General features: G+C 37.4%; 1 pseudogene; it reads left to right on the top strand.

Annotated features, from left to right (window-relative positions):
- Positions 1–4,598: 4,598 nt before the first annotated feature.
- Positions 4,599–5,463, top strand: LOC102871205 (annotated as a pseudogene).
- The last annotated feature ends 7,290 nt before the right edge of the window (positions 5,464–12,753 follow it).

Raw genomic sequence — 12,753 nt, 5'->3', positions numbered from 1 at the left:
GTTGAGTCGTAGGTGACTCATAGTGACCCTATGAACGAAAGTCCTCGAAACTTTGTGACTTTTGTCCTTTCTACAAGTTCATAGGGTTTCTGGAGGCAAGCTTTTACAGAAGTGTATAGCACTACTTCTTCCACGCTTGTTTTAATTCGGAAGCTCCACCAAACATTGTCCGCATCAGTGTCACAGTGTTCAGCTTGACAGTAACCACAAGTTACTGCTGTATGGCAAGTGGACACACCAGTGCTATATGACCTAGAAGAATGTTTGAACAAAAACAATGAAAAACAGGCCCAAGGGCTGCAAACCCAAAGGCCCTTCAATATTTTACCATTCTGACACACCCAAATGCTGGCAAACTCTGGGCCAGAGACCTCCCCGTTTATCTAGCAAGTCTGCTCTGCTAACACCCACTTGGGGCAAAAAGAAAGAAACAAGGGCCCGGAACGTTCCATACCTGCCTCTCCTCAAGAAGCCAGAGGCCCCATGCAGCTGACACTAAGTCTCCCAAGACACTCTCCCTGGCCCTGCATGCGTGGCCTGACATGTCTGTATTTTACCTTTCCAGCATGCTCCAATACTGGCAAACTCTGGGCCAGAGACCCCCAGTTCATCTGGAAAATCCTCTGTGTGTGTGTAGATGGGTAGATATAGATGATCTAGATAGATAGAAATAGCAGAGATAGAGATGGAGATAGAGAGAGAGATAGTTATGCAGATGACACACCCTGCTTGCTGAAACTGAAGAGGACCTGACGTGCTTGCTGCAGAGGGTCAAGGATTGTAGCCTTCAATATGGATTGAGGCTCAATGTCAAGAAGACAAAGATTCTCACCACTGGACCCATTGGCAGCATCAGGATGGATGGTGAAGAGATCGTAATTGTTCGCAGCTTTAGTCTTCTTGGATCCACAATCAACACTCTTGGCACCAGCAGCCAGGAAATGAAAAGACCTATTATGATGGGAAAGTCTGCTGTTAGGGACCTCTCTAAAGTACTGAAGAGCAATGGTGTCTCTCTGGAGACTAAGGTGTGTCTGATACAGGCCATGGTTTTGCAATCACTTGTTATATGTCAGAGTGTTGGACAATGACTAGGAAGGATAGAAGGAGAATTGATGCCTTATGAGGGTACCATGGACCGCTAAGAAAACAAACAGATACATCTTGGAGAGGATTAAACCGGGCTGCTCCTTGGAGGCAAGAATTATGAGGCTCTGTCTGACATACTTTGGTCATGTTATAAGGGGAGACCAGTCCTTGGAGAAGGACATCATGCTTGGGAGGGTGGAGGGCAGACACAGGAGGCGAAGGCCCTCTAGGAGATGGATTGATTCGGTGATTGGGGTAATCAGGATGAGTGTGTCAGAGACAGTGAGATTGGCACAGGACAGAACAGAGTTTAGGGCTGTTGTACATAGGGTTGTTATGAGTTGCAAGCGAGTCAACTGCACATAATAACAACAGCATATAGACATAGATAGATGATATAGAGATAGAGATAGAGATAGATATATAGATATATATACACACAAATATATATGTATGCACACACAAATATATATATATATACACACACAAATATATTTATGTAAACACACAAATATATTTATGTGCACACACAAATATATTTATATACACAAATATATATACACACAAATATATTTATGTACACAAATATATTTATATATACGAATATATTTATATGCACAAATATATGTATATACACAAATATATATATATATATATATATATATATATATATATACATGTGCCATTGAGTCGAGCCTGCCTCATAGCAACACTATGAAGAAAAGACCCGAAGTTTGTTCTATATCTGTTGTCATTTCTCTAATAAAATTACCAGAGGGGTGTCTGGGAAGTGGATGCAACTTCTGTATATATATATATATATTCCTGATAATGTGGCATTCATCAAAAGGACAGGATGGTTAACATAAGAAAAATAAGTAATGGAATTCATCACATCAATAAGGTATAAGAATCAAACACCATGTCAATTGATAACAACAAAGAAAATTTGTCAACAAATTCCTATACTCATTTCTAATTAAAAAATCAAACCAACCAATCAAACAAAAACCAAAGCAAACCATAACAAAATAAAAAAAATTAACAAAATAGGAATGGGGAGAATTTCCTCAGCATAGTTAAAAGTATATAAGTGAAATCAAAAGTCAGCATCATTCTCAAATTGCAGAGATGAAATGTCTTCCCCTTTTGAACAGGCATCAGGCAAAGTGCCAACTATAAACGTTTCTATTTACTATTATATTGGAAGTCCTAGCTAGAGCTATTAGGCAACAGAAGAAAAAAGAGGCATCCAAATTGGCAGGCAAAGAGGAGGAAAGTTATTTCTGTATGGAGCTGATACAATAATATACATGTTAATTGTAGTTATTGGGTGTCCCTGAGTTAAGTATGACTCATAATGACCCTATGAACAACATATTTGAACCCATCCTATCCTGTTCCATTCTTATTTTTAAGACATACCCATGATCATTGCAACATTCACTGTGTCAGTTCATCTGGCTGAGTCTTCCTCTCTTTAGCTGACTCTCTACCTTTCCAAGCATGCTGTCTCTTTTCAAGGAATATGTGAGATGCAGCATGGTCGTCCTTGCCTCCACAGAAAATTCTTACTGTACTTTCTCCAAGACATATCTGTTCTTTTGACAGTCTATAAGATATTTGTTACTGTTCTCTAATACAAGAGTTCAAAGTCATCAAATATTTTTCTCTCATCCTTATTTATTATCCAGCTCTTGGATGCATAGCAAGTGATTGCAAAGATTATAACCAGAATCAGATTCACTTTAGTCTTCAAACTGACACTGTTACTCCTCAGTAATTTAGAGAGGTCACAGACTATAGACTTCCCCCAGTGTAAAACATCTCCTGATCTCCTGACTGTTGGTATCGAGTATATTGTTTGTAGAACCAAGTAAGATAGTCATTGACAGTTTCAAACTTTTCTTCATCTATCATGACTTTGTTTATCAGTGGTAAAAAATTTTGTTTTCTTGATGTTGAGATGTAATCTATACTAAAGGCTGTATTCTTTAATTTTCTGAAACAAGTGTTTCAAGTCCTCCTCATTTTTTAGCAAGTAAGGTTGTGCCACTTAAAACACTCAACTTATTGATGAGTCTTCCTCCAATCCTGATGCAACATTCTTTTTCACAGAGTCCAGCTTCTCTAATGATTTTCTCAGTACAGAGATTGAATAATTATGGAGAGACGATACAATCCTGTTGCAAATGTTTCTCAAGTTTAAACTATGTAGAGTTTCCTTACTCTGGACAACAGTCTCTTGATCTAAGTTTAAGTTTCTCATGAGGGAAAATAAGCATCCTGGAATTCCTATTATTTTCATTGTCAACCATACTTGTTATGGTTCACATAGTCAAATGCCTTTGCATAGTCAGTAAATCATAAATAACATTCTTCTGGTATTCTCGGATTTTACTCAAGATCAATCTGACATAAGTAATGATATTTCTGGTGCCATGACCTCTTCTGAACCTGTCTTAAACTTCTTGCAGTTCTCTGTCAATATAATATTTTAGGATGATCTTTAGTAATATTTTGCTTGTGTGTGAGGTTAATGATATTATTTAATAATTTCCACATTCCACAGTTACTTGATGGCCTGAATCAGGCTGACCTTAGTCTTTAAACTGACATTGTTGCTTTACAGCATTTTGGAGAGGTCCCTGACAGCACACTTTCCCAATACAACATGTCTTCTGATTTCCTGACCAATGGTACCAAAAGTGTTGATTGTTGTTCCAAGTAAGATGAAATAATTGACACTTTCTCCATTTATCAAAATGTTGACTGTTGGCCTTGTAGTGAGGACATTCGTTTTCTTGATGCTGAGATGTAATCCATACTGGAGAGTATAATTCTTGATCTTCTGCAGCAATTATTTAATATACTCCTCAATTTCAACAAGTAATATCATATTATCTGTATCATGCTGGTTGTTGATGAGTCTTTCTCCAATCATGATGCCACATTCCTCTTCATAGAGTTCAGGTTTGTGAATAATTTGCTCAGGAAACAGGTAAAATACACACAACAACAACAAATATGTAAAATGGCTATGAAGAAAGGATACAATGAGAAAACAATTAATTAACAGAGAAGACAGGAAAAGGTAAAAGTATAGTAAATACTGTACTATTGAAAAGGTAATAATAAAGGCTTGTTTAGAACAGTAATAAATGAATGTCGTTATTTAATAATAATTATTACTAATGGATGATGATATAAAAAAACCCAAGATTTATAAAATTTCACACAAATAAAATAGATATTTTTTAAAGCGTGTATTTAAAAAATCAAAACCTGTCAGTATATTGACTATGAGAGACAGACTTAAGAAATGAGGAAAAAATATACTAAAAATTATAGGATGGGGGAAAAAATATATACCAAAAAATTACATCCAAAAGAAAGCATGAGTAGTATTACTAATCTCTATTTAAAAAGACTTCAGTGTAAAAACCAGCATAAGAGGCAGATGAGCGGCAGGTCTCTGGCAGGGTATTGGCGTTCTGGGTCTGTTGATGATGGAGACTGTGATGGCAGCGTCGATGACCGAGCGCGCGGTCCTGGAAGAGGAGTTTCGCTGGTTGCTGCTCGATGAAGTTCACACAGTGCTCAAGCAGCTGCAGGACATCCTCAAGGAAGCCGCTCTCCACTTCACGCTATCGGGAACAGGCACTGAGGGACCAGCCAAGCAAGAAAGCTTTGTCTTGGGAAGCTGCAGCACAGACCAGGTGAAGGGCGTGCTGACTCTGCAGGGGGATGCGCTGAGCCAGGCGGATGTGAACTTGAAGATGCCCTGACACAGCCAGCTTCTGCACTTTGCCTTCCGAGAGGACAAGCAGTGGAAGCTGCAGCAGATCCAAGACACCCGGAACCACGTGAGCCAGGCCATTTTACCTCCTCACCAACCTGGATGAGAACTACCAGTTCAAGACAGGAGCTGAGGTCCTCAAGCTGATGGATGCTGTGATGTTGCAGATGACAAGAGCTCAGAACCGGCTCACCACACCAGCCACCCTCACCCTGCCTGAGCTGGCTGCCAGTGGACTCACGCAGTTGTTTGCCCCTTCCCTGCCCTCGGACCTGCTGGTGAACATGTACATCAACTTTAACAAGCTATGTCTAACAGTGTACCATCTGCACACCCTGCAGCTGAACTCCACCAAGAATTTCCGTCCCTCTGGAGGCGCTGTACTGCACAGCCCGGGAGCCATGTTTGAATGGGGCTCCCAGTGGCTGGAGGAGAGTTACGTGTACAAAGTGGAATGTATGATCCCCTGGTTCAATGACGCACTGGTCTTCTTCACTGTCTGTCTGCAGCTTTGTCAGCAGCTCAAGGACAAGGTCTCCGTATTCTCCAGCTACTGGAGTTACAGACCCTTCTAAGCTGAGTGCTAGAGAGCCTGCTATCCCCCAGATCTCATCTCTGCCCCCAAAGGGGCGCCCAGATGCCCTCCTTGCCCACACACCACATCTGAACTCTGGAGCCAGGAGTCTGGGCACTGTGAACTGGACTGTTTACTCTCACCCCACCACCCCACCCTTCACATCGCATTAGTCCTGGGAGGTCAGGTCAAGAGAGATCCTCATCCCCAGTTCCACCCATCCATGGGACCTTTGGACTTGGTGTGGGAGAGTCTACCTGAGAATTGGAGGGAAGGAGAGAAGTGATGGTTTGGCCAAACAAGCCCCTGAGAAATAAAGCTCAGCTAACATATCCAGAGTAAAAAAACAAAACAAACAAACAACAACAACAAAAAAACAGCATAAGAGAGAGGGACAAATAAGGCATAATTCTTAAAAGTATGATAAAATAGAATACACCCTTAATTAATTCCTATACACCAATGATAGATCTGCAATACATATTTTTAAAATTTTATTATATTTAAACAAAAAAGAAAATAGATAACACAGAAGTAGGAGTATTTAGCAAACCTCTCCCACTGAAAGGCAGACTAACTAGAAAGAACCTCAACAAAGATGAGGAACTAAGCCAAACAATTAGCAATTAGGCTTCAAACACATATTCAGAATATTGAAACTAGCAAAAACTCAATTCACTTTCTTCTCCTGTAAACACAATACATTCTCCAGAATTGACCATATTTTATGGCAGAAAGCCTCTGTAAAGTAAAAAGCATTGAAATACTAATAATAAGCATCTTTCCAGACCACAATGCCATAAAACTAAAAATTAGCAAGAAGAAAAAAATGACTGACATGGAAGCTAAATAGCACCTTACTTAATAAATATGGGATTATAGAAAAAAATTTAAAAATGGGGAAAAAATTCCCAAGTGTGGATTGGACTGTTCTCTTGCTCCAAGCGCTAGACCATGGCCAGCCATCTGGAGGCCCCACCCCAATGCCTAGAGAACAAACCACTGCCACTCCTCTGAACTGGGCCAGAAGCACCAATATCACAGGTGAAGCCATTTCTCCCCATCTCCCCCAGAGCTTGAACTCCTTTGTGATGTGGACTCTTTGGATCCTACTAGCTTCAGCAGTTGCCTGACAGAGAAGGCTGCTAATTCACAGGCCATATCTCTTGCAAACTGAAGCAAGTATTTCCATGAATCAGACAGAGCACTGCTCCAACCTTGTCTGGAGCAGGGAGTTCCTGAGCCAAGGTTATTAGACCTCAAAAACAAAACAAAAAAATTCTACCACAGCAATGACAGGGAAGAAGCAGACTACCTTACACCCTACAAAAACCCAAGACAAGATTCCACTCCCCAAAAAGTGACATAGTTTTAGTGAATTTCCTGAAGCCAGGATGTCTAATGGAACTTTCTGACACAGAAGTCAAAAGAACAAGGAATGAATATTTTGAATGGGTAAAAGATAAACTAAAAAAATTACAGAACTCTGCAAGCGAAAACCAAGAAGAACTTAAGAAAAAACAAAACACCAACAAAACACAATACAAGACATAGTAGACAAAACAAATGAGGAATTAGAGGCTTGAGAAAAAGAAGAAACCGTAATTCAGAGCATGAAGACCAATGTTTCAGCTGTTCTCAACATGTTTGAGGGACATATGAACAGAATTGAAGAGATGAAAATAGAACCAGTGGAATAGAAGATAGAATTCTCACCACTGATGTGCAAGAACAAAAAGCAGAATAAAAAAGGAAGGAAAAAGGAGAACTCCTAAGAATATTGTGAGCCACCATCAAGAGGAATAGCATGTGCATAATCAGAATCCCAGAATAGAAAGAAGCAAGTAAAGAAACCAAAAAAATTGTGGACTAATTACTAAACCAGTTATAATGAAGAATGAGAGACTATATATTCAAGAAGCTGAGTAAATATCATATAGAATAGACCCCAAAAGAAAAACACCAAGGCATATAATAGTGAAACTTGCCATTTTCACAATATTGATTCTTCCTATCCATAAAAAGGGCATAGTTTTTCATTTATTTAGCTCTTTTATTGTGTCTTGTAAAAATGTTCTGTAATTTTCTTTGTATAGGTTTTTTGTATCTCTAGTTAGGTTTATTCCCCAGTATCTCAATTTGTGTTTGGTTATTTTCATCAGTATTCTTTCTTGGGTTTTTTTTTCCCTCTGAGATCTCTTTGTTTTTGTAAAGGAATCCCACTGATTTTTGGATATTGTTATTGTTGTTGTTAAGTGCCCCCAAGTTGTGGACAGTGATCCTCTGAACAAAAGACCTGAACACTTGGATAACTTTTGTCTTTTCTCCATGTTCATAGAGTTTTGGAGGCAAGTTATTTTGGAAGTGGATGCCACTCCTGCTTCCAAGCTTGTTTTAATGAGAGCTCCACCAAACACTGTCCACCATAGGTAACCATTATAGCATTTGACACAAGAGTGTCACAGTGTTTAGCACCACAGAAACTACAAGTTACCTCTGTACAGCAAATGGACAGACCTGTGATACATCACTTAGAAGAATGTTTGACCAAAAACAATTAAAACCAGCCATGAGTGCCACAGATTAAAATCACCCACCTTTGGCATGGTAGCGTAACTTTCTATCTACTAGGCCAATAGAGCTTTCTCTATGTTTTTTTTTTAATTTTTTTTATTTTGACCTTATATCCTGCCACTCTCCTAAATTGTCCTACTAACTCTTAACAGTTTCTTTGTTGAACCTTTAGTGTTTTCTGTGTACAACATCATATTATCTGCATATAGTAACAGTTTAACCATATCTTTGTTGATCTGGGTGTCTTTTATTTCCTTCTTTTGTCATATTGCCTTAGCAAGAACTTCCAATACAATATTGAATAGAAGTGGTGACAGTGGGCACCCTTGTCTGTTCTCTGTTAACAAGGAAAATGTTTTTAGTCTTTATCTATTGAGAATGAAATTGGCTATTGGTTTTGCATGTGTACTTTTCACTATGTTGAGGAAATTCCCTTCAATTCCAATTTTGCTGAGTGTCTTAATCAGGAAAATGTGTTGGATTTTTGTCAAATGCCTTTTCTACACCAATTGCTGAGAACATATAGTTGTTTTTATTTACTTTGTTAAAGTTGTGAATTACACTGATTATTTTTCTTATTGTGAACCATCCTTGCATATCTCTTATGAATCTCATTTGGTCATGGTGAATTTTTTTTATGTGTTTCTGGATTCCTATTGGCTAAAATTTTGTTGAGGATTTTTGCATCTATATTATGACAGATATTGGTCTGTAGATTTCTTTCTTCGTTATATCTTTGTCTAGTTTTATTATTAGGGTTATGCTTGCTTCATAGAAGTACTCTTAAAGTGTTCCTTCTTTTTCAATTTTTAAGAATAGTTTAAGTAGAATTGATGATAGATCCTCTCTAAATGTTTGGTAGAATTCAGCTGTGAAGCCATCTGGTTCAGGACTCTTCTTATGGGGAAGTCTTTGTATGACCTTTTCAATTTTTTTCTTTTGTGATGGATCTGTTCAAGTGTTCTGTATCTGCCCTTGACAATCTGAATATGCATGAATTTCAAGGAATTTGTGCATTTCCTCTAGGTTTTCAAATTTATCAGAGTATAGCTTTTCAGAGTATTATGATATTACCATTTTAATTTCATCTGGTTCTGTTGTGATATTGCCTCTATAATTTCTTAACTGAATTATCTGTGTCTTCGCTCTTTTCTTTTATTTCTTTTGCCAGTGGTTTGGCAATTTTATTTTCCTTTCAAAAAATCAGCTCCTGCTCTTATTGATGATTTCAATTGGGTTTTTTTTTTGTTTTATATCATTTATTATAGCTCTTGATCTTACAATTTCTTTTCTCCTAGAGGCTGTAGGATTAGGTTGCTGGAGGTGTTTTTGGGTTTTGTGTTGTTGGTTTTTGTTTTTTTTTAATTTTATTTTCTTTTTTGTTTCTTTTTTATGTGTGTAACTACTGCTATGAATTGCCATCTGAGGACCACCTTAGTTGTATCCCAGAGGTTGTGGAATGCTGTAATTTTGTTTTAATTTGTTTCAAGGAACTTCTCTTATTTCATTCTCTATCTCTTTTATAACTCAATTATGTTTTAGCAGAGAGTTATTTAGCTTCCACATGCAAGGTATTGTAAGCTTTACCCTTGTATGCCTTACTTTCTAGTTTGATGACATTGTGATCTAAGAAGATACTTTGCATTATTTCACTGTTTTTTTAAATTATTGAGACTTGTTTTGTGTCCTATAATGTGATAGATTTTGGAGACTATACTGTCTGTACATGAGAAAAAAGTGAATTGAGTTTTAGTTGGCTGGAGTATCCTGAATATGTCCACAAGGTTGAGTTGGCTGATCATATAGTTTAAACCTTCTGCATTGCTGTTGAGTTTCATTTGGGTTGACCTATCCTTAGTGGTGATAATAGTGTGTTGAAATCACCTACCACTATGGTGGTACTGTCTTTCTTCATTACTGTTAATAGTTATTTTATGTATTTTGTGATGGTGAAGAGATTGAGACTGTTAACAAGTTTAGTCGGCTTAGCTCTATGGTCAACACTCTTGGCACCAGTAGCCAGGAAATAAAAAAAACATATTGCAATGGGAAAGTCGGCTGTTAGGGACCTCTCCAGGGTACTGAAGAGCAAAGGTGTCATTCTGGAAACTAAGGTGTGTCTGATATAGGCTATGATTTTTGCAATCACTTGTTATGCATCAAAGAGTGGACAGTGACTAGGAAGGAGAAGGATAGAAGGAGAATTGATGCCTTCGAACTGTGGTGCTGGAGAAGAGTACTGAATGTACCATGGACTGCCAAGAAAACAAACAGATTCATCCTGGAGAGGGTTAAACAAGGCTGCTCCTTGGAGGCAAAGATTCTGGGGCTTCGTCTGACATACTTTGGACATGTTGTAAGGAGGGACAGGTCCTTGGAGAGGGACAGCATGCTTGGGAGGGTGGAGGGGTGGCACAAGAGGGGAAGACCCTCTATGAGATGGATTGATCCAGTGACTGGAGTAATCGGGATGGGTGTTTCAGAGACAGTACAACTGGCACAGAATAGAGCAGGTTTAGGGCTGTTGTACATAGGGTCGCTATGAGTCTCAAGTGACTCGATGGCACATAACAACAACAACAACAACATCATTTGGTGTATTAATGTTGACTAAGGTTATGTCTTTTTTATCTATTGTTCCTTTAATCCTTACATAATGCTCTTCATTATCTTTTTTTTTTATAGTACCAATTCAAATTTATTGTAAAAAAAATGATACCTCATGCAGCATACACCTTAGGAGAACCAGCATGTTTTCATTAAACAATAACAAAAGGGAGCACATTACAGTTAAACACTTGATTTGAAAGGACAAAGCCAGATGTTGCTGCTCTGATGGCACAGCTATTAATTCTCTTCTGATTCTGGTAACTTTCCACCTTAGGAATCATAATGAATCTACTATGGTACTAGAGTATCCAAACATCTCTAAAACTCAAGACAATCTTCCTTCTCTTCCTCCTTCTCCTCCTCCTTCTTCTTCATTCTCCTAGGAAATAAATTCATCTTTCTTTATCTTCCCAAAGTACAAACCCTTTGCCTTCTCCAATTCACTCTTGCATTCACTTGGTGTTCTCTCCACACCAGAGCCTGTATTAATTGCCTTGTGTTTCAAAACCTGTCTCAGGAGAATGAAACTGCTGGTATAGTCAGAGGTGCAGAAATACAAGAAGGTGCTACTGAAATATCTTGTCTACGGTTACAGTATGTTCCATCATACTTTACATCCAGAAATTAGGTTCCACTGGACAAATTTAAAATAGACTTGAAATGTTCTTTTCATTATTTGTCTAAAAGAATTATTTTGTCTATATTCATTCTCTCAAAAGCCATTTGTATATTTTTTTAAAAAATAATTTTAAAATCTATTTTAACAGACATTTGTATTACCACTCCTGATTTTTTGAGGTTGCCATGTGTTTGTTATATTTTTTTTTAGTCTTTGATTTTGAGTCTGTCTGTCTCTTCATTTTTTTTTTAGATGTGCCTCTTTTAGGCAAGATACTAGTGGGCTTTGCTTTTTATCCATTCTGCTACTCTTTTTCTCTTAATTGGTGCATTTAGTTCATTCACATTAAGTATTATTATTGTCAGGACAGATTTTACTTATGCCATTTTGTCATGTTTCTTTTTCTATTGTTTTTGGTTACTTGGGCATCTCTGAGTAAAGGACTTCTCTTAAAATTTCTTGTCGTTTTGGTGTTGTTTTCACAAATTCCTCAAGTTTTTTCCTTTCTGAAAAGGAGTTCACTTCTCCTTCATATTTGATAGAGAGCTTTGCTGAGAATAGGATCCTTTGCTGGCAATTGTTTTCTTCCAACTTTCTGTATGTCATCCCATTGTCTTCTAGCTTATATAATTTCTGATGAGAAATCAGAACTTAATGCAATTGTTTTCTCTTTAGTGGGAGACTCTTTGTTTTTCTCATGCAATTCTTTCTTGATTTTGATTGTACAAAACGTCTTTATTTTATCTCCAGCCTCATTTCTGCACCAAGTGTGACTATTGGTCTTTTTTCTTGTTTCCAAGTTTTGCATTTCATTAATTAAATGTTATTAATAAATCCTTGTTGCAAGTTTGATTAATTCTGAATATGTCAATGTTTATGCATTCCATTTCTTTTTTTATAATATCAAATCCTCCTACAACAATGCTTTGTAGATTCAGTGTTTCAATGATAAGTGCACTTTTGCAACTATTCCTCCTTATTTTGTGTGTCTTCCAATATGAGGTCTCAGCATACGATGAAAACTTCCACTTTGATATATTTAAAATATGGATTAAATGAACAAATTATCCTTACATATCTCAGGAAAGTTGTCAAAAAGTCTACTCCTTGGAAATATACTATCTATTATGCTTAGAAAAGTGAGAGTCATCAAAAGAAAGGAAAACACTCAAATAAATTATTTGGGTCAGTGACTTTACTACGTTTACTAATAATCACAGCTATTAACTGTTGAAATGGTATATGATTTTCTATTTGTCCTAAAAAACACAAACAGAGATACTTTTTGGAGAGCCATGATACTATGAACAGCTTTGTGCATACAACTTTTGTACAAACAAATTTTGTGCTTGAAAAAGGATAGAAAATATTTAATTTGAATAGAGGATGGAAGAAATAAAGATATTAAAGATTCTTCTAAGTCTTATAATTTGGCTGAAATATACTTTCAAACATACTTTCCCAAAGAAAGTGACCCAACAAAATGTG

This window comes from Elephantulus edwardii, unplaced genomic scaffold (genome assembly GCF_000299155.1).
Source record: "Elephantulus edwardii isolate Elephantulus edwardi_28Jun2011 unplaced genomic scaffold, EleEdw1.0 scaffold00435, whole genome shotgun sequence".
Taxonomy (NCBI): Eukaryota; Metazoa; Chordata; class Mammalia; order Macroscelidea; family Macroscelididae; genus Elephantulus; species Elephantulus edwardii.
This window is presented reverse-complemented; position numbering and strand designations above follow the sequence as displayed.